The sequence below is a fragment of the Sylvia atricapilla genome, chromosome Z (genome assembly GCF_009819655.1).
Source record: "Sylvia atricapilla isolate bSylAtr1 chromosome Z, bSylAtr1.pri, whole genome shotgun sequence".
In the NCBI taxonomy this organism is placed as follows: Eukaryota; Metazoa; Chordata; class Aves; order Passeriformes; family Sylviidae; genus Sylvia; species Sylvia atricapilla.
The window spans coordinates 64,220,406-64,243,981 of record NC_089174.1 but is presented as its reverse complement, the minus strand read 5'-3'; positions in this window follow the sequence as shown (position 1 = coordinate 64,243,981).

The window sequence follows — 23,576 nt, the reverse complement described above, 5'->3', positions numbered from 1 at the left end:
GTTTTCCATGTAAGAATGCCAGTACACTGCACCATACATTTGAGGATTTAAGTGGAACAGCTTAAGAAATTGTTTCCTTTCCACCCTCTGCTTTTTCCTGCCTCATTTCATATCAAATCAACTTCAAATGATCTAGCTAGAATGGGTGCTGATGTCAGAAACCACTTATATTTCCTTTGGTGTCTTGCTCCCAAAACAGGTCTTGCTGCACCTGCTGGATGAAAAATGTGCTGTATGGGGGATGGAGTATTTCTAATATCAATACCTGTTAAAGCCAAGTTCATTAATTTGCTTCAATTTGCCTGTTATTGTGAAACGTGACTCATGATACCTCCACATATTAATAACAAACCGATTGACTACTAAGAGGATGACACTGTACGGAGTATTTATTATCAGATGAAAAGTCTCAACCACGTGTATAAAAACAAACTAAATTTCCCTCTCACAGGATGTTTTAGGTCTGTATCTGCTGTTGACATTACTGTGCACCAGGTGCCCAATCAGAGGTTCACTTATCTTTGTTCCAAGCACTGACACAGCTTCTAAAAACAAGACCCTATAAAAAGACCCATTGTACTCTGGTTTTGCACAATGAGTAAAATTTGTTTCAGCTTAAAAACAAACAAAAAAAAAATCTGCTATGCTCCCTGTATCTTCCTGTCTCTCTATTTTCTCTTCCCTTTTTTTTTTTTTTTTTTTTTTTTAATGGATATAAAACACATAACGAAAAATATACTGTAGATCAGCTGCAGTCATTTTGTCATTGCTGAAGGATATTATTATCTAAAAAGCATTTATGGAAGAGAATATATGATCCATATATTCATAAAACTTTTTCAAATTGGTTTAATGTTCTCAACAATATATCACACTGCTTATTCTCTGTTAATCACATGTTTCTTGAAAACAGGACACATATATCTTTCTATTTTATCATAGTCTTTGTTTAGTTTGCATATTTTAAATATATTCTGACAAGATAATTTAACTTATTGTACCACTTTGAAATATTAAATAATGAAGATTTTTATTATATCTATATCTTCTGGACTTACTTTTGATAATTTAAAATCTAACAAGAATCCTAAAAGCATGCATTTTTGGAACACTGAATTTCAAATGGTATCATCAAACTATTTCCAATAGTTTTTACATTCACATACTCACTGGGGAGATGCTATACTATGTCAGTGATTATTTATGTGTACAACTCTAATTCTGGAACCTTCGGTAAATTTAAACCATTCAAACTATCACAAATAGAACCTAAGATACGTTTTTCAAAACCTTATAATCTCTAAAGCAACAATGGCTTAGGAAAAAAAGTTCTGGGTTTTGGCATTTGAAAAAGAATTGTTTGTGAGGTTTTGACATTCTCATTTTTTTCTTTAAGCTTTTTCTGTTCTAATATTTACAGATTTTTTTACATAATTTTGAGATCTGTGTGTGACTCTGGAATCTAAATATTTATAAAGCAGAAGAGTTTATTGCAAGCATGATCACACTGTGAGATGTATAGAGGAGACTTCTACAAATTCTTCTCCTTCTACAGATATTTCTTAGTGGCTTCATATGAGTTATGACATTGTTGGCCCACAATTTTTTATTACATTTATTTTTAATTGGAACTTGATTACTATAATCACAACAGAGCATGAGAATTGCTAAGAGTTTCATCAGAACAAAACTTTCTTGGATCAGACAGGGAAACAGCATACAAATCACACATTCCAGGTGGCAAAATCTCTAAGATAAAAAAAAAAAGTAAAAGTACATTCCACATTTTTCATTAAAATTTGTGATTGGGTAATTGTATATTTCTTCAATGAACCTGTATCTTGGATCAGTTAGTGTTGTTCATTAATTTTAAAGTGGAAATAGGGTTTTTGGTGTAGCACTGGATGCATTACAAAATGGTAAGTAGCATATTTTTTGAAATTGCAACCTATTCTAATTTAATCTAGAGTGATTTGCCTGAATAATATTTCCTGGATCACTTAAGCCGATATGATGTTCTTTTATATTGGGTCACTGCTGGTTTCCCATTTCTGTTTTCCCATATTTTTGGTTCCATTCCTCACATAGAGTATTTGGGAAAGCCTTTCATATCTCTGTATAATTTACCATAGAAGGTAATAAACTGAAAGTAGCTTTAATCCTTATTTCAAATAATTTAAGTAATTTTCATTAGTTTCCTTAGAGGTATTCACAAATGAGGGATGTGGTGTTAACATTTTGCCTTAATGGTGTTGAGTAATTTTTTTTCCCTTATGTATGCCCTAACTTTAGGAACCTACAGAATGACAACCTTTCTTAAAAGTTGTGACTCTAATAGCCAAGTACTTAGAGTCATCCCAACCATCTCAAGGGTATGAGTAAAAGTTTAAATGAATAAATTCTAGAAAATATCAAAGAAATATTAATTCAAATTTCTAGTTAGCATGTCTTCACTTCAAACTGCTCCTAAGTGTTTTAGAAAGCCTTAGTTTTTCAGAGTAGGACAGTAATAATATAGCTCATTAAATGCTCACATTAATTCACTCCACCACCCTATGCCCCTGTCACACGCAGTTCAAATTTGCTCAAAAGTTAGTTTCTTTCAAAATAAGTCATCATCCTCTCAGGATCTGAAGTGTTCTCACCCCCACCCCAGCCCCCTGGGGCTCTATGGGCATTGCATTTAATTTAATTTAAGGAGAATCTGATTGAATCTTGTCGTACTCTCCCCTGGGGAAGATGTGCTTCACAAATGAAATGTTGCAGACAAAAAGGGAGCATGCACAAACTTGGGAGCTTGAATCTTCCCAGACATTCATTTGCATATCTCCTCTCCTTCTCAGTGGGGACTGGAAACAGCTTTCTGTTTGTCCTGAAACTAGCTCTTCCTCATTGAGCATCAGGTGTACCTAGTGCATTTTGGGCAGGCTGCTTCTGAGGACGCCTTCTTGAACTTTTCTTTTTCTTTTCTCTTTTCTTTTTTGCTCTTGAAAAATAGTAAATAAAAATTGCTACATAATGGTTCTCTAGGTGCTGATAGTTACTGAGGGTTTGGAATACTGAGGATGGATGAGTAGGGAAGAGTAGCAGATGAGGGCCACCACCTGTGACCTGGATTTATGAGGTTCTCTCTTGAGACCTGATTTGATTCCATGAGTTGGTGAATGTGGTGAGCCATGCTGAAAATCTTCAGGACTCAAAGAAATCAGAGTTGAAGATATTTTGGTTTCTTTGATGGAGTATGGAGTTAACAGCCTACATTTTTTGCTGGTTAGCCCAGCTATTGTGGGTTACCTACTTGAATTAACATGAGTCACCCGATGCCAAAACACACCATAATTCCATCTGACCTGGGTGAAAACCTCCCTTGCTAAATTTCATTTTAAAATCATTCATCAAGGTTCAACTTATGCAGATGGCAGAGTTTTTCCAAAGCAGCACAAATGATATGCTTACTTTTATAAAAATAAATTAGGCGGAGGATCTCCACTGCCAGATAACAACCATTAGCTCGGTGTTTGCACCATTTCTATTTCTTTGTGCTTTGCTGCATGATGGAGTTACATTTTTCATCAAAAGTGCTGCAAATGTGTAGACATATAGGAAAATGTGTGGGCAGATTTCCATGGCTGGTTTCAGAGATAGAGTACTTAAGGTTGAGACTAAGTTATAGCTAGGAGAGGTTATAGCTTAGAATAAAATCAACAGAGAACAAAAAACCCCACACTCTTCTGCAAAAACCATTTTATCCACTCATTTATTTTTATTTCCTCTTTCCCTGAAGAATAAAACCTACAAAAGTCCTTTCAATAAAAAACTTCTCACTATTGTATTACTTCTCTAGGCTATTTTGGCCTAACTTTATCCCACCACAATATTGATATTTAGAAACGTGGGACATAGCTTAAGACAGGTAACTGGATGCTGTCATTGTCAATGGAGAGTTCTAGTACTCCCATACTTTTAATTTCTTCTTTTTCTTATTTCCTCCAGAAAATACTGCATATAAGAAAGAAAAAAATAGTGAAAAAATGAAAACCATGTCATTTCAGGTTTCGTTGTCTCATGTGTCTTCTTGTTAAAGTGCAGCATTTGGCTAGGACTTTCTTGTCAACTTACAATTCAATGTAAAGTGACAACTGCAGCCAGACATGGTGTGAGCTCTAAAAGGATATGTCCATCAACAGCTTTAAAACAGAGGGAGTGGGGGGGAAGATTCACAAAATAGAGTTATAGTACTTTCCCCTTACATAAACAATAAAACATGAATTATATTTACATTTCAAAACAATTTAAAGACTTAAAGATTTTAATTTTCTTAATTATTTTTTATTATTATTATATTAATTAAAGCAGTACGCATTTAAAAACGGCATAATCTGAGACCATTTGAAAGATCCTTCCTTTTATATGCAGGACTTGCTAGCTCAGGAATGAGTAATGTATCTTGAATTTCAATGAGACATCCAGAGGTAACTCAAATAATTGCTCCCATTCTATGCATATTAAAATTCTGATATGAAAGAGACCTTCTTCACTCTGAAATGAATAAATTAATATAGGAAAAAATATTGAAATTTCAAATTTCAAAAAAAGTAATGTCAATAAACTCTGAAAGTAATGATCTCTTTTTGGACAAGCATTTCAAAATTTTGTGTTATTCCAGATCAGAAAGCAGTATTACTATTAGAAGTTAATCTGACACTGAGAAAAAAACCTCATAAACCCCATTATTCACTAACATTCTTATATTTAAGTTTTCTTGGTGTATTAGTTCTTAAAAACTAACAACAACATTGAGAAAAAACAAACCAAACAAACATAGAAACTCCAAAAATCCCCAAAACCCCACAACTACAAAAAGAACAAAATAAAATACAAACCCAACCAACCAAAACAAACAAAAACAAAGCAGATTATTTTTTTCCAATTTTTAATAATATTAGTGCAACATGTCTGTTATGCATTTTAGCTCTGTATTCCTCTGCAAGATAATAGTGCTTTCACACCAGGAATTTTTCTTATCTTAAGCTACTTTGATGTTTAAGTAGAAACATTCTCCTATCTTTTTGATAAAATAAACAAGCTGATCTCTTAAAATTTGACATTTTTCTCCTGACATCAAAACATTCAAAAGATATTGACTGACATTTTCCTCTTCTTCCACTTCTCTTACAATGATCAACATCAAATACAAATTCATCCTTTCTGTCTTTCCCTCTCAACCACCTTAGATGAAGATACAAAACTTCTTCACATTTGCTTAGAACACATTTTTTTTAAGCAGGGACAGTAAACAGTCCTAATGTTTAAAACTTCATCAGAGTTTTTTAATAACTAAATTCTTTTTAAGGTGAAAGTTTTTGAGAACATAATATTCTATATCATGATATGCAATATTTCTTTATTTTTAAATATTTATTACCTTGCACAATCTTGGTCCTTAGTTTCTAATCTTTCCTGGAAACACATGGAAAATGGGATCTACAGCATAACTAAGAATCTTCTATGGTTATCAACCTAAAAAACCATAGTAACTCAGAGTGAGAGACAGGGGAAGAATGCGTGATTAGGAGCTGCTTCTGCTGCTGTTACTGATTTTTTATAACAACCACAGCCCCCCTGAAAAAGCAGGTGGCTACCAATGCTGATTGCATATAATTTTGTTTTTAATGTTACATGTTTGGAATACCACAAACATAAGCCTTTGATGACAAAGAAAAATACTTAAACAAACAAACAAACAACCCATCAATTCTTAATTCTGAGCCTACTAGTGCTCTCCAAAAGCCAATTAAGTATATTGAACACCTACTAGTGTTAGACTATTCTGGTGTTTTCATGAATATACAGAAGCTGGCTATCTACTATGGATGTCACATACTAAGGGATATGCTGAGCTGCCAAAGCATACGTTCAAAAAGTTACTCAATACAGTATTATAAAGCATATGGAGTATATTTATATACACTCCACTATGTACTGAAGGGAAAGGTGTGCTATAAAAGACCTCATAAGCACACAGTAGTGTGTCACCTGCTCCTGCACTCTATATTGTTATGTCAGTGAGTGACTTTATTAGCTAGACAAGAACTGCAGGTAGGCAGTAAGTGATGTATATTAACAACTTCTCTCAATTATATCAGGTCCTGACCCTGGTCCTGTTGAATTCCATGGCAAAACTCCCACTGACACTGATTCTGTAGGCTTGGGATTGCATTTAGTAGCATTTGGAGAATATCTTTAATTTTAACTGTATTTTATACAGACTTAGAGATAGAGAACATTCATCTCATTTTACAAAAGAGAGAAGATAATCGGTGGCTGAATTTAAGGTAGTTTCTGAAGGTCATAGCTAGAATTTCTGAAGACAGAACTGAATTCACATACTTAGTTTCTGCAGGCCTTCAAAGACAGGCAGAAGTGAACTGGCCTGGATATAGGTTTTGGAAGGGCTGGAGGACATTATTTAGTGGAAGGTGCTGCATATGACATGCACACCTATTGCTCTCTTTGTAAGGGAACTCTGAATGGAATGAAGAACAAAAAAATTTCCTTTTTCAGTGCTATTAATTTTCAGTTAAGCAGAATTTTGGACAATCTGACAATTTGATTAATTTCTACCCTTTTTAGGGGCTTGTAACTACCTTACAACTGGTAATTAGGCACTGTGTACCCAAACCCAAGAAAGAAAAAACAGGTGATTGCAACTGATTGATAGTGCATGGAAATCTGACTGACAGCAGACAGGAGCACATAAACCTGCTTAACAAGGATATTTAATGCAAAGTGGATGTGTTTGGTTACATATAAATACTCTCTCCAGAGTTACACTATCCTGTCAGATTTTATGCTACAAATATAAAAGGTTCACATGCAGCTACTGGCACATAAGGCACTCACAGCTGTTCTTGAAGGAAATAATTTCTATCACCAGCTGTAGTTCTCCTCCCCAGGGATGCAACCTCTACAGATCTGTCCCTTCTCTTCTATTCATTCCTTATCAACTAAACATTAAAAAACCAAAACAAATCAAAAACAAACAAACAAAAAACTATGGAAATTAATAACACACTCACAATATTGTAAGTGAGTGGAAATCTGAGGCTCTTCACAGCATGGGTATTACATAGGGCTTTGCTTGAGCCATAGCTTATAGCTATTTTATGCACATGTCCTACAGACCAGTTTTTGTTCTATTCCACATGGGTGTCTGTTCCTCCTGTTTTCACATCATTCATCCTTCAAAACCTTTTTATTTTTTATTGAAGTTGTGCCTGATCCGTAAAGTCAGGACAATTGTCCTCCATTAGAAAAAGTAAGGCAACAGTATGTATGTCATAGAATACACACACTGGCCAGGTATAGACCTTTGTCCAGAGTGGGGGGTTACCTGAAGACATTGTTGGGCATACGGGTTACTTGTGATATGTATGATACCCTTGTTTGTTCCTGATGTCTACTGGTATGTAGAAACTCATCTGTAAAGAAAGATTGGTTTGGGAGGAAAAGTAAAATAAAACAGACACACAAGGATACTTTGCAAAGGAATCTTTATGCCTATGGAGATGCCTTGTGAATTTCAACAGAGACAAAAATATTGGATTTTTTAAAAAAAAACACAATATTTTTTAGCTTCAGTTAAATCCCACTGCATTGAAATGCCAACACATCAGAGCATTTAATGTAACTTCAGAGGCATCAGTGGAACTTCAGCTTGTACTTAGAGTTAAACACATGCTTAAAATGTCCATCAGTTTTGGTTCTTAATATGCAATGATATCCTTTCTGCAGTCTTTAAACTACTTATTAATTACAACTATTATTGGCCATTTTACTTTGCTCATAGCCTCACTTCTATAAAGAGAAGTACCGTAAGGGTAGTGCAGAAAATTTTGAGTTTGCTATTGAAAGAAATTTACCATTTTTCTATGGTGAGAATTCTTTCAAGCCTCTTTTGCTCCCTCTATTTAGTATACACCACAGTAAAACTCATGTTATAATCTTTGTTCTTTCTGTATATCATTCATGCTCAAGTAATGTCATTTGCTCAGTGTAGGTACCTTCACAGAATTACTTTTATAGCATCATCTCTCTATCTTCACCATCCGTTTGCTTGTACTATTTATAAAATAAAATATTTTGTGTAGTATCTGTAAATATTGCATAAAAGTCTACCTGAAATGCATGCAATACAAATAGTGTTGCATTTTTATTAATTTAAAAATTCTGTTTGTGTGGAACCCCTATATGAACAGCAGTATTGTTTTTTAAGTCTGTATTTCTAGATCTACTCAGTTCTGCAGAGTATTTCAAAAGGCTATGAAATAAATTATTCTTCTAGATACATGAGGGACTTAAGCAGTGGAAATCACAGTAGTTAAATCAGCTTTTTGATAATCAAGTCTGAAAAAAGGAAAAGTAGAGGATATTTGTTTTTTCTTGAATCTGGAAAAAGTAATAACTCTGAAGCTATGTGTTTGCAAAATTTTCGAACAAAGTTTCAATGAAAATCATTAATTCAAAACTTGGTCAAGTGCAAAACAAATCTGGGTTTTTTTGAGTGACATTCTGTATTTCAGAGGTTTCATCCATTTGTAATACTTAAGCACTTGGGAATGGATAAATAACATAAAACGAAAAAGTCTTAGTTCATGGTGTAAGTAACGAATGGGCCAATATAAAAATATACATACACACACATATATATCTAAATGTGGCTCATATAAACAATCAATAGCCACCAGACTAATCACGATTTTTTACAAAGATAGCTATTGCATACTTATGACAGAAATAAAAGTCCCCTCTGTGACTTTCTCACATTGTTGAGTGTCTAGAATGGATCTATGGCAAAGAGAAGATTTATTCAATTATGAGGCTGTGTAGTATTAAGTAGACATTTAAACTCTTCTTGAATATACTAATCTGAATATTACAATGACCTAAATTAGCTGGACCTGCTCAATTTGCACAGACTTGAGTTTTGCATCAGTTTCTGTAAATCTGTCAGCAAGAAATTATGACAGTGTCTTCCTTTTAACATATTCAAGCCTTTACTAAGGGTATTTGCACGCAAGAGCAAAGGTATTCTCCTTAGAGCACCAGGGAACAGTGAAGTTCAGGTCCCTGAGCTAGTGCTCTGCATTTATCATCAGCTTCAGCTCTGCACTAGTTTGTCAAAGCACAGGTCACCCTGGAAGATGAATATTTAGCAGAATTAAACCCACTGTGACACAGTGTAATTAAAGCTGATATCCAGCAACATTGCTGTCTAGACTTCTCCTATTTGTTTTCACTTCTTTACTTTGAATCACCTCACTTTGAAAAAAAAAAAATTCATATGGAGAAGCAAATTATAAGACATAGAAGCCATTTAATATTGTTAATAATGTTGGTTCCAACAAATAATTGCCAAAGGTAGATGGGAAAAGAAATTAAAAGAAATTAAAGATACTACAAGTATTTGTGACTTTTAATAGTAACTGACAACATTATTTTAAGTAGCAGATTTTCTGGTCATAGCAGATTTTCTTGCTCATAGTTTAGGATGATATAGATGGAATCCCAAGGTCTGTCTATTATTCAGGTATTTCTGGTTTCTTCTTTTCTTACTTTTTTATTTGGTGACAGTTTGAGAAACTACACCAAAACAAAATCTGGATATGGATGATCTATATTCTTAGGAATTTTTTTCTTGCTCATTCGCTAAGTTTAGAAAGTATTCTGGGAAATAAATTTGAGAATCATTAAGCTTAGAGAAACTTCCCATGACAAGATCTTCATCAGGTGTAAAACAGCTGCAGATGTGTGTCAATTTATAGCAGGTGCAGATCTGACCTCTGGCATTCAGTAGGTTTTATTCACATTGTTATCCACATATTTTTACATTTATGTTTTGAGATCCGTGCTTCCCTGGTATCTACTTCAGACAACTTTATCTGTCAATCATCTAGACATGTATGCAACACTCATCACTTCTATTTGAATACTTCAGCTGTATTCTCTGGCTGGATATGGGGATTTCTACAGTCATCATTATAATCTGGGACTGAAGGCTCGTATTTTAGGGGTTCTGCCTACATGGCCAAGGTTCCTAGAAATATCATATGCAGAGATTTTTTTGTGTGGCAAAGGAATTCAGGGAACCCCAGCAGGAAATTAGTAAAGGAATTGAAAAGATAAAAATGTTCACCGAAATGAAGGTAAGGTTCTCGCAGCGGGATGACAAAAAAAGTTTCTCTTAGTTTAGCATTTAGAGTAGGGAACTCACTCTTGGAAAAGAACATTCAGGCAAGATTAACTACTTTTTGAACGTAAGGAGGTAGAAAAGGCTCCAAAGTGGAAGAACAAATTCCAGATGTCCATATCTTCTGGTTCATCATTTGTCAGAGTCATTTCAATTTGGGAAGGGAGGAAAAATAACCTAGATATCTTTTACCACCCTAACTTCCAATCAGCTGTTTAGTATTCTCCCAATGATGTTTTTAAGCTGTTGTGTTTTCTTTAAGATAATCAGATTTATGTACATTTAACACGCAGAGAAGAGAGGCATGTAATTCAACTACCACACAAAATGTAAACATATATATTGAGAAATACTCTTATCTATCAAAAAATACTGACCTATCTCTATCAAGGGTCTACCAGATGATCCCAGTGGGGTTTTGACCATAATCCAGATGCTTAACAATATTTCTTTCCCTACTCTGTCTTCATTATAAGTGAGAAAGTCCTCAGATAATGTAAGGAATAATTCTGTTTATATTCAGCTCTGCCAAAAAAAGAAAAAAAATCTTTGCTGATTAATACTGAAATAATCTACCCATTCCTTCTTTTTGACAATGCTTTGGGTTTGTCCTCCATTTTTCTAATATAAGACATGATGGACCTTAAGATAAGCAATTAAAAATTCAGCATCAGTCAAAGTGAGGATGATATTAAAAATGCAGCTTTCCATCTATGATTAATTTGTAGTTTTATTGAGTGTAATTTACTGGAATTTTCAGCAGCCTTAGTATGTGTGGTTTTGTATGTGTATGTGGAAGCAAGTTTGGGCATGTTTACAGCAATATTTCACCATGCAAAGCTTTGATGGCTCTGAAATATCCTGCTATTTACGCTTGTTATCCCTTAAGGGTCTCAGAACAGTGATAGTTTCTTCCAAGGATTCCCTCAGTTGTGTTTTGAGCTTCAGTCAGAAGACGAATGTACCACGTGACCCCTGGGCCTAATTACAGCAAGACCAAGACTAAATTTGCATACCAAATACCCCTGGAATCTCAAACACTTAAAAATAACACAAAATGTTGAGATACAGGTCTGTTTCTCCTGTTGCTGGGGGAAAAAATCCACAACCAGATCCTTGGGTTTTGTGTTTTTAGGAAAGGGGGAAAAAAGCACTGAAACACTTATTCCTTAGGAATTATTGGCTCAGATCTAACAATTATTATTGCATTATTTTCTCTATAGATCCTCTCAAGTTCTTTAGATATCCTCTTGTTTACATTTTATTTTTCTCCCCTTTACTATCCTACAGAAATTCTCTCTATGTCAATCTATACTTGATGACTTTGGTTTAAGCTTTATTATGAATTCACCTTTTTTTTTTTTTTTTTTTTTTTTTTTGTTTTTTCAGCAGAGTTTCCAGGTTACCTCTTTGGACTTTTTATTCAGTAAACTTTGAAGAGCACATGGACGTCTGGGAATCCAATGGGAATTCACCCAGTTTTGCTCAAGTTTTCTTTCTTTCTCCCCAGCACTGGGGAGGTTTATTTTCATGAGAGATTTTTTGAAGTTTATTTTCGTGAGAGATTTTTGTTCGGTTGGTTTGTGGCTTCTTCTGGTTTTCTGGTGTTTTTTGCTGTGTTTTGTTGCTTGTGTTCCTATTTGTCTTTTTGCAAATATTTTCCATTAAATTATTTTGAAATAACTCACTGCTGGAACCAGCCTGTCACAAGAAGATACACAGGAATTAAAGAAATATGCATGTGTTAAGAGCATGGCCATATTTGGCAGATGTAGATGTGTGATAACCCCTCCCACAACCAGATGTGTGCATTCAGATCAGTGGAAATCAAAGAAAAAAATCTGGCACAAACTTCAACGCCCTTGAAGTATACCAGGCATCTGCCAAAATTGTCAGACTAAGCCTGCAGATCTTCAAAAGGGCTGCATTTGGCTCCATGTTCAGAAGTAGTTTACAGAGTGCTCTGCCAGCATAATGTTGGCACAGATACTACCTCTACCTTGAAATTAGTTTTAGGTAAAGACAATTTTATTTCAGCTCATGGAAATAAAAATTACCATACCATACAAGAAACTGATGGATCAGAATGAACTTTTGAAAACGGCTGGCACCAGATGCTGCACAGAAAGAGATGAATAGCACAATTTGCCCAAAAGGAAAATTTCTTCTCAGGCCTTGTAGGTAGAAATTAGCTTATGCCCTAAGCAAATGAACTTATATTCTTTCCAGATTTTTCTTTTAGTATTATTTATTATTATTACTATTAATTATTATCATGACTACTGGTATTTCCTCTAGTTATTCTTATCCTTTTGCCATACGTTGTATTTATCAATATATAAATGCCCAGCTCTTTTCCTTTACTTTTTTGTTTTCTTTCCCTGCTGAGAATTTGTTAATGGATGTAATACAGAAATAATGGCTATAATTTGCAGCTAGAGAATTGCACCCATTTAGGGATATTAAAGCAGTTTTTCCAAAGACTATTAAATTTAGCTTTAGCACATCTATTTTGAGTTGGGTAAATATCAACATTTCATCCATAAAAGAATTAGTGCAAAACGCAGACAAGGTCAGAGTTTCAGAGTAGGATATTTAATATTTGAAGACCCAAAGAAGCCATTTTCAACTTAGTTTACTTCCCTATGAAAACACTGAAGTTCTTTGAAGTTTAAGTGTGCAATGGAGCCTGGGAACCCTTGAAAATCCAATGTCTACTCCTGATTTCCATTGTGTTTTTTCACACCAATATGATGTTTTGTAATCTCTTTTCCCTCCTGCTGAGAAAAGAGTAGCTCCTGCTCTGTGGAGTTTACACTTTGAATAGACAAATATAAAGAATATCAGACAATAGTAGAAGACTGAACATGGAACAGAGGTCCAAGAGGTATTTCAATCTAGTAATCTTCACTAAATAAGTATGCTAAGAATAGAGTGAATGTCTCTAGAGTTATTCTCCAGTGATGTAATAGCTAACCTAAACATTAAAGGATCTAATTCTCCAGATCATCATTGTTTGAATAGTTTGTGCGGCATTGGAAAATGTGGTCAGAGCTTGGGCTTCAATCAAATGCATTTTTTTCAAATTAAATATATCTTTATTAAAAACAAACAAACAAACCAAAAACAAACCAAAAAAACACCCATCCATTATTGTGACTATATCTTCACCCACTATGGGGTGGTGTGTGGTTTAAGTTTCTAGGAGACAAGTTGCAATTGAAAAGAGTATAACTCAGGGTAAAAAAACCAAGTAATCATTGTTAAATATAACATCACTTTTCTAATTAAGTGAGTTTCTTCCTTTACTCCTGAGCAGAGGAGGAAGAAAAAGAAAACAAACAAGTAACAATGTCTACTCTTTCCTGCAACTGATGGAGGGGGAAAAGCATGTTTTGTATCCTGTCTCATTTATCATTGTCATGATCAGGTCCATTCCTGGAGGAGGACAGGGTCCTCCAAAGATCTCTCCCACACTTCTCACTGTCTGGTGTGTATCATGCATTGTTTGCTGAGTGATTAGTGAGGCATCTGTGGATACATTAATGTGGAAAGTTGGATGTGTTTGACAAGAAGTCAATGATTTGTTCTGACATGACTTTAATAGACTCAAAGAGGTGGTTGTGGGATGATACTTCTAATGGATATAGATACGAATGACCCAAGTTTTATGACAAAGGTCAATGATATTGATGGTTAGTGTGGAGAAGATAATTTTACTGGCCTGGTAGGAGGCAACTTACATTATTCATGAAAGGCTTCCCCACCCACACTGTTATTTAAAAGTTCTCAACAAACAAAAATTTTGCAATTTATCACATAAGAGTGAAATGTTAGGCAGTGTTGGTAACTGTGTGGAGAAGCCAGAGAACCTTTTCTGATCTGATAATGTGTCTTTTCTACCAGCATTTCATATCTGAAAAGGAAGTCTCCAAAGAAGAGACTCAGCCAGAAAACAGCTGCTAAGGCATTGTATATCCCTGCCATCCAATTTCTGCCCAGATGACTGTGTCTGAAATCAAGGTATCTGTGATCCATCTAGCATTTAGTACTCATGACAGAATGAACTGCAAGTTTCCTGTATCAAGACAAGGATTGGTCATTAGGTAGTCATTAGGTCTACCACAGCTTAATCATCTTGCACTATGGAAACTCAGCAGTGATGAAAGCAGTCCTTGTAATCAGTAAGAGCATATATGTGGACACAGACAACAAAAAAAGGAAAAACTCTGATAGTACACAAAATGTATTGTATTGTGATGTCAGAGAAAAGTGAAAACTGCCTGACCAGCTCCAGAAATATGAAAGTTCAGAAAAAAGTTCATCAATGAGGTGAAACATATCAATTTTAGCAGTTTGAGGACTGCCTAGATATTCCTAACTGACAGTTTCATCAATCAAAAATGTTAATCTCTCCTCACATAACTACTCTGTCATTCCAAACAAATAACTACTAGGGCAATTAAGATGTAATAAACATAAAACCTCTTTAGTTATCACACTGATGTTGACCATACTACATGCTTATCACAGTATGTTCTTCTTTTGGACTGGATTTGTAAAGCTAATTCAATGTATACACCACAAGAATTAAAAAACAAAGAAAATTAAAATCACACAGATCTCTTTTAACAAGAAAGTAATATGTGAATAAGGAATGAAGAGAAATAAGAAGGAAACTGGATGCATTATCAAATTAATTTTTAGAACCTTAAAATACAGAGAATATTCCCAAACCCTGGGAACAGTTCCTTTGTCTTTAAGATCTTATTGTATCTCTTAATACCAACACATTACTGCTAAATTAATCCTCTTTTGTAATGAGAATAAAATTCAGAACATGTGGTATGATCTTTGACATCTGTGTATTCTTGTCCTGATAGTCTCACAACAACCGAGAAAATAAATTTATTTGTGGGAAATTGTAATGCTTGCTGCAAGCTTTTACTTGTAGTTAGTTACCAAGAATTATTGTTGTTTAAGTACTGTATTTTATAAAATTAAACATCTAAATCATGTACCAAACAGAGGAATCAACTTTAGAATGTTAAAATTTTGTAGAATATTCAATACCTGATGGAATCTTCTTGACTACCCCTCCTTAAGATGGTGTACATTGAGCATACATGGGTATGCTCAATGAGCATATTACACTATAGGATGAGCAGCAATGAGGGATATGGAGACTCCCAGTTGATACTGTGAAGAGATGTAGGCCCCATGGTCTTTTTACAACAGCAGAAGTAATGACAAGAAACAACAAGACACAGTCAGCCATGGATTGCAGTATTTTGTTAAAAGTAGGAGTCAAGAAGTAAAAAAAAATAAGACTTCACTCTTCCCACACCTCTACTCAGAGTATGGTGAATGAGGACAAGATTGGGCAGAAAAAAACAATTTTGAGAATAATATGGGAAGATTATGCAAATATTAAACATTATTCAAAGAAAGGGATACAAAAAGTTAGAATTTGTAAAGCCCAGATGGAGGAACCGTAATTAAGTTTGGTTCAAAAAAATTGTTCAAAAATAATTTGTGGAAGCACTAGAATCTAAGAAATACTTTATGCAATATAGTATAACATGTGATAATATTGGAGAAAGTGTACTCATCCTCAAGGCAGTTTGGTGCTAATCTTTCCTTCTTCACCTAAAACATTTTCTTCAGCGTGAATGTGTGTGAAGCAGTGTACATATTGTAAACATAAACCCTCCTCAGACATGATACAACACACCTCACACAGAGCTTCTAGGAGTTTGTCAAAATGCTCACTCTTGCCCATGCTTCCAAATATTGATGCCTAAAGATTTCATTCTTTTTTTTTTTTTCATATGTTTGTAATTTTGTAGACTATTAATACCTGGTTATATAGCTCCTGGCATTTTTTCTACTCCTTCTCTTAGATTTTAGAGTAATAGGCCAGCCTTCTAACACATCCCTGAAATACTCTTTAATCTAACTTTCAATAGAACCTGCAAGGAGGACATTTTGTTTTCCAAGCAAAATCTGATAAGACACAACAAGAAATGAGGCAAAGAAACCATGGATCAACTCCATTGGAGTAGTAGCCAGGGGAAAATTAGCCAGCCAACTCCTCTTCTCATTGGACAATATTTTTTTAAATAGGCTAATTTGTTAAACTTATAAATATTGTGGAAAAATGATACCAAGTCTTCCCACAGCCCATAACTATGAGAAACCGGGTAGCTTCCAATAAAGACCTGTTTTTTATTTTACCATTTTAATACTGTTCAAGAGTTTCTCCTTTGATATGTCTAACAGATATTAATAAACCTATTAGTATGCCTAACAGATATTGATAATTCTAACAGATATTAAATGTATCCATGCCAACATCAACCTGTCACAAAGGAATACAAGATATGGACATGCAGGCACAAGGACAGAGGTTCATTCCTTCTGTGAGATTTCTGTGTTTCATGAGCATTCCAAAATTGTCCTGGTTCTGGTCAATTTCTGCAGCAGTCTCGAGGGTCATGGCCAGGACCCTGGACCATTTGTAGGGGGTACAAAAGGGGGTGGGTTTTTTCAGTTTTCTGGGGTGTTCTGGGGGGTAGTGCTGGGTGCCAGTAGTTCACTTTTCTTGTACACTCTTCTCTGAGCATTGTTGTTGCTGCTGTTCATTTTCTTATTTCATTGCTAATATGGTTTTATCACAAATTGTAATAAATCCATATCTAATTATTTGTTCTTATCTCAGTCAGTGATCCTCATCTCTTTGTGCCTCCAGATCTCCTCACAGAGATCCCTGGTTTTATTCTGCATGTTGACAGTATGAATTACAGGTGAACCGAAACCACAGTTAGAAGCTCTGAATAATGGTAGAACCTAACACTACATAAATACATCTAAACCTGTAAGCCTGCTTCTTGAACTTTATTTGATATAGTGAGGTATTGTTTCTTCCAGTCACACTGCCACGGAATATTTTCTTTTTTAATTGCAGACTAACTTTCCTTTGAATGAATAAAATAACAAAAATAGAAACAAAGTACAGACAATTAAAATGCTGATGCCAACAATTATTCTGTTGAAAATAGTGTATAGTTTACTTTATAATACCCAGGAGTACTCAATCTGCTATATCATATGAAAGGAAATCTCAAGGAAACCACAGGTTTTCTCCAGATAATCAAAACCTGGTCTGTAAGACAGCAATACAAACCCGGTAAAAAATAAAATGGACCTTTCAAGGATGTGTCTTTCCTGCCATTGAACATGCCTCAGTAACAGGACTAAAATTCTTGTCATATTCTTCTTTAAATGAAATAAACATGATCAAACTGATAAAGTGATGTATTTTATGAATAATACATTGCTCAAGGGCTTCAATCTACATTATATACTACATAACCATAATTTGTAATGTTTACTTAAACTGTGGCTCTCAACAAAACACTTAGAATCACTTAGCATCTTGTCCCTGAGCAGTTTGCATTAGAAATCTGGACTGCTTAATTTTATTGTGCTAAAGACATTGACAGAAGAGAGAAGAAAATCACAGATAAACAATCCTCATCTTGGACTAAAAGAGGAGAAAAATGTCCCTCCAACACAACCTCAAAAGCATATTCCATCTGAACTCACCATACCATATAGGATTGAATTCTCTTGTAACTATGCAGAACTAAACAATCATATCATTGCATATGTTAGGAAATGTCCAACAAAGGGCAGACCCTTTAACCTTCAGAACCTTAATTTTTCATCTGCCTGTTATACAATCTGTGAATTTCTTTCCCATTTAAAATTAATTAATGAACAACAAACGTACTTTTAGACTGTTTCATCAATGCAGTCTAAAGAGATATAAAGTAAGGAGATTTTCCTTGGCTGAAATCCAAGTACTAATGGTGTTAAAATGCCTTCTTATTGCATTTAAGCCAGTAGTTAGGTCAAGTAGCTAGACAGATTTCAGAGGATGTTTAAATAAGCAGGGTATTTAGTGTTGCCTTGAAACCTGCATGTTTTAGTTGCCTAGCCTCAAAATACCTGCTAGTTAGGAAACATAAAAACTATGGTGACTGGTTGGTTTGGAAAGAATTAATAACAATAATAATACTAATTTAAAAAACCAGGGTTGTATATGCAGCAATTAATTTTATAGAAATATATTAGGTATTCATTAATATTCTTCCTCATGCCTCCAAAAATACAAGTTTTTTTAAAAAACACTAGATCAAAAATGATCAAAAGGAAAGCTATTTAAAATTAAACTTACTAATGGCCAGTGGAGCTCAGCAGCACAAAATGTCATTAAGCTAAAAATGCATTAAACATGAGGCAAGCTTTTCTCAAGAAATGCACTTCTGCAAAGCCCAGCAGAGAAAACATGTACTGGAAAAAAAAGGAGAAAATAGGAAAAATACATTAACTTCATTGTTTTAGAATTTCAACAAGTAACTGATTCAGTTAGAAGAAACACTCATAATGATAAGAATCTTTATAATTTTCTAACTCATTCTCTTTTAATAGATTCAGAGACTAGTTGGTAGCATTCTGTTCGATGTATGTTCTAATCAATAGTAATTGAGATGGTTTGGATAGCTTCAGTGATGTGCTTCTGCGGAAAATGTCTTATTAGAGTTGATCAGAATACAGAATTTCTGCTCATCAAAAATCCTCATGTTTTGTCAGCTCTTTTAGTCTTGAAATGAAATGAAAGATTAAAATAACCCAGTACTATGAAGAACAAAAATTTTTCAGTAATTTAATTTGAAATCACTGAACTGTTCTATTTTAATGTCGAGCTAACCTCTTTGTTGACTCAAATCCTTTCTTTCAGGAAGTTTCCTGCCATTAAAGCTATGACACATCAGCCGCAGCATTACAGGGCTTTATTGTGCCTTCTGGCACTGTACATATAGTGTACCTTGGAAATAAACTCAATTTTGTTTGTTTTTTGTCTGGTTTTGTTTTGGGGTGGTTTGTTTTGGTTTGGTTTGGGTTTGTTTGGTTGGTTGGTTTTTGTTTTTGTTTTGGTTTTTTGGTTGTTGGATTTTTTTTTAATAAAAGAAAGGAGAGGATAAATAAATACCATCTATTTATTTATGTGTCCACTCATTTAGTGGATCTTGTTTTGTGAAGCATTTCTAAGAACTAGAAAGACCTGTGAAGTAAAGGGTCTAACACCAAAATGGACAGTATTGATTTAGTTCATACAGGAACATTCTTACTGTCCACCATTTGTACATCTTTCACTCCAAACTACCTCCTAAGTTTTATAGAAAAATGAACTTGAACTTTTATTGGAGAATGACTAAATCTGTCAAACCATATTCATTGTGCTATGACTAGAATATTGGTGTTTCTTTGCCATTTTGCTTTAGAGATTTATCCTAGGAGGATCCTGCTGAATGCGCAAAAGAGAAAGATAATAAGCAAGAAAGAATTAATATTTGCCTTAAAAGAAAGCGCAAACATACCAAAATGGTGACCACAGATTACATATAAGTATTTATAACACTGTGATGTTGATATGTAACATAATTATAACACAGGAAACAGCATATATTTAACAAACAGCATATATTAGGCATAAATATTTAAATATGTAACCACCAAAGGGCAAAAAATCCCCATGTGGCATATTTAAACAAGCAGCATAAAAGTTCAGGCAATATAATCATCAAGTAAGAACTCTAGGTATAGAATAAGCAGAAAGGACGTCTGGTAGAATCAGACCAAGTCTTGTCCCTAAAAGTTAAAAGATATATTAGAAGAAGTTGAAGTCCCTCTTCCCATTTCCTTTAGAGTGTGGAGAATACAGTGCCAAAAAGGGGAAAGAAAAGAAGGAGGAATATTAGCCACTTACTCAATTTTTGGCTTTCTGTGTCAAATAACTGCTGAGCTTGATCATGTCAATCCCAGTGGCTATGCCATTCAAGAAGTACAGTACTAATTGTAAGGAAACATACACGTGTCCCAAGAGCAGTGAATTGTTTAAGTACCTGGACTCCAATGGGAAATGAAATGACCATTGACAAAAGTGCTCAAAGATTTGAAATATCATTACCCAGAGGTAAAATAGGGAATATTAGGAAAATAAAATAGGGAAAATAGGGAAGCAATAGAATTTAAAAATACAGTGGAAAGCAATAATATGATTAATACTTTAAGTCTTTCTTGCTAGTAATACTGTGTCACATTTATAAACACCCTTTAAGGGGTTCTTTTATGCTTCAGTATTTAAAGATGTTAAGTGTCATTATTCCCAGTTAATTGATAGCTGAGATGTGTAGCAATAAAATAACTCATCTAGGGTTTCTACCTGACCATAAGTTAGTCTTCAAATAAAATGTATGGTTTCTAATATTCAATCCCCTCTTCAATCATTTGGGCTAAAAAATTGAAGATACTACAGTGGTCATTATTGTGACCTCTGATCTCTTGCTATGTTATTTGTCATTTAAAAGTAGTTTTCTAATAAGAACTATAGGAAAAAAAGAGCTGTTGACCCAGAAGGTAATAACCTACCCTCAGCAAAGGCTATCTTTTGTCCTGATATTTATATACTAGTTATCTCTACAAGTTTCTGGAAACTATCACATTCTGTCACACTTATAAGATATTTCAGGGTCGGGAATCATGAGCTGACAATCCCAGCTAGTGATATGAAGTTGAATAATTTATTCTAAGCTTGTTCAGGAGCTTACACCTCTGCATGGAACCTGGCTTTACCAGGAGCGAGTGATGACTGAGCGTTTTAAATGCGTCCAGAATGAATTTCTATTTCATTACTGAAATATTCCACTGGCCTAAATTAGTCTGTAAATTTGATCATGCAACTTCTATATTAAGGTTCATTTATGCTAAGGTTAGCACAGCTATGACTTAAATTGCTTAAAATCTGGTAGCATCAAAATTAATTTTCTTTCCTTTGTTAAACATTTCTGTTTTAAGGAGTTGAAATTTGGTAGAGAGAAAAGTCAGAAGTCCAGCATGAATGGGATAGCCTTACTTATTATCTAGAATTACAGGACAAGGTCCTCAATGGGAAGTAAAGCAAACACTAGAGCTCTCAACAGTGTCAGAGGAAAGTGATTTTTTAATCCTTATAGTCAATAAGTAAAGTCGGAATATTTCTGTTCAGGGAAACGGAGGTAAAAAGGAAAATAAACAAAGGAAAGACATACAAAAGAAAAGAAAGAATAAGATCCAGAGAGGTAATACTGCTACTTCTCTCCCATCAGAAGAACGGAAACTCATCCCTGGAAAGCAGTGATTGCCTGATGAAATGTAAACAATTGCTGTGGTTGACTGAAAATACCTTCCCTTCTGAAATGGAAGAGTTTCTCCCCCAACCCCTCCCTCAGGGGCATTAACTGCAGATGTGCCTTTTCATTATCCCAACAAAAGAGAACAATACCATAAGTAGATTATTCCCATTGGCAATCTGCTGCCTTAGGAAACTTCCAACTTTGCTTGTGGCTAAAGTGGATGGCACTGTCCTGGAGCTGCTCAGTTCTTCTGTAAGACTCATTTAAGGGAATTACTTGGAATTCTGCAAAAGGCTTCTTTGAGGGGTATGCACTGCACTGATCCTTGACTATTGTAGTAATTCCTGTGATTTCTTCTGTGTACTTTCTGATATTTATTATTTTAATCCCATAGCAGTGAAAAAAACAAACAAACACACAATTAAACAAAACAACCCCCTTCAAAACACCATAAAGCCTCCAAACACACAACCAAAACCAAACAAACCCACAAGCTGCCAAAAAAACCACCAAAAAACCCAAAAAAAACCAAAAAACCCCCAAACTTAAAGAAAAGCAAACCAAGGCAAACTCGTTACATATCTCAGGTTATAATTAAAATACAATAATCAAACACAATAATTAAATATAATAATTAAATTTGTAATAATTAAATATTATTAATGAAAAACAATTTTATGGCCATTCTGCTCATAGTCACATTTGACTTAAGGGTTGAAAATCAGACAGATTAGGGACAAATTGAAGTTCAGATGTGCCTGACCTAACTCCATTTGAAAATAAGGAGAAGTCATATGGACCCTAAGGACGAGTATCAAAGAACAAAGATGAATCACTGTCTGACAGCAATTTAGTGAGTCACAGTCAGCTCTGCAGAAGACACCTCAAAAGATGCAAAAATGTTTGCGCTCATTTGTCAGTGATACCAAGCACTGCTGCCTGATACAGAACACAGCCCAGAACTTATTTTCATAACATGGTGAAGCCCCCAAAATGCTAAAAGGGTGCTTCATTCATCTAACTTTAGCTATCAAATAGGTAACCTTTTAATTGTCATCCAGTTACTAAGTTTCCATTGAAAATCAAACCATCTTGTAAAAAATCATACTTTTATATAAATAACATGTATAAAACATAAAAATATTTTAGAGATCATCATGGTATGTGATGGATCATTCTTGGAAAATTGGCTATTTTTTGCTGCTAATTTTAAAGCCAAATCAAAGTGGAAGCTTTGGTTAAAATGCTTAATATTTAAGTGTATAAATAACATCAATGGATCTCACAAATAGTTTCTTGATTACCCTCCATAATATCCCTGAAAATTTCTTGATTTTCCAAACACTGAGGGAAAGGTAATGGTGTCCCATGTGTTTATGGAGACTCAGTCATTCAAAATTTCAATTACAGATAAAAATGTGGTTCTATATGTTATTGTAAGTACAGTAACATATAGGAGGGTCAAAATGTGATTTTAAATTTGAGTAGCCAACAACAAATACATTTTAGGAAAGATAATTGTTAGGGTTCCCAGCTAATCAACTTGTAACTACTGATCACCTCCTTTTATGAAAATTCACAAAATTATTCATTTTTGCATCTCTTACAGGTTTAAATTTCAATTTTAGTGAGAGTGGTTTCCCCTTTTACTTCTACGAGGGCCCAATTTGCACCAAGAAGTATAAGAGAAACTATTTTTCCAAATAGATCTTGAAATTTGGGGTTCTTATCACTCTAAAGCTTTTAGAAGTTAACATAATTTAATCTAAATTACTTGATGTGCACCCAGTGTTCTAAATGGTGTTAGCCTGAGGGTACTGTGAAAAATAGAATGAAAACTGGCCTGTATGCATTTGTAAATATGCTATAACACAACTATAAATCTCATTTCTTTTCAGGTTTTGCTGTCTGTTCTTTCTTGATTAATTTTATAGTCTCGTTAGATTTGATGTTTCCAGTTTCAGCCATTTGGCCAAGCACACAAATTCCAAATGGAATGTATGGAAACACCACTGTACTTTTTCTTACACATGTAGCTTGGAATTGGCTGAACTGATGCAACTCAAACATTTCAGACCAAGAAACAC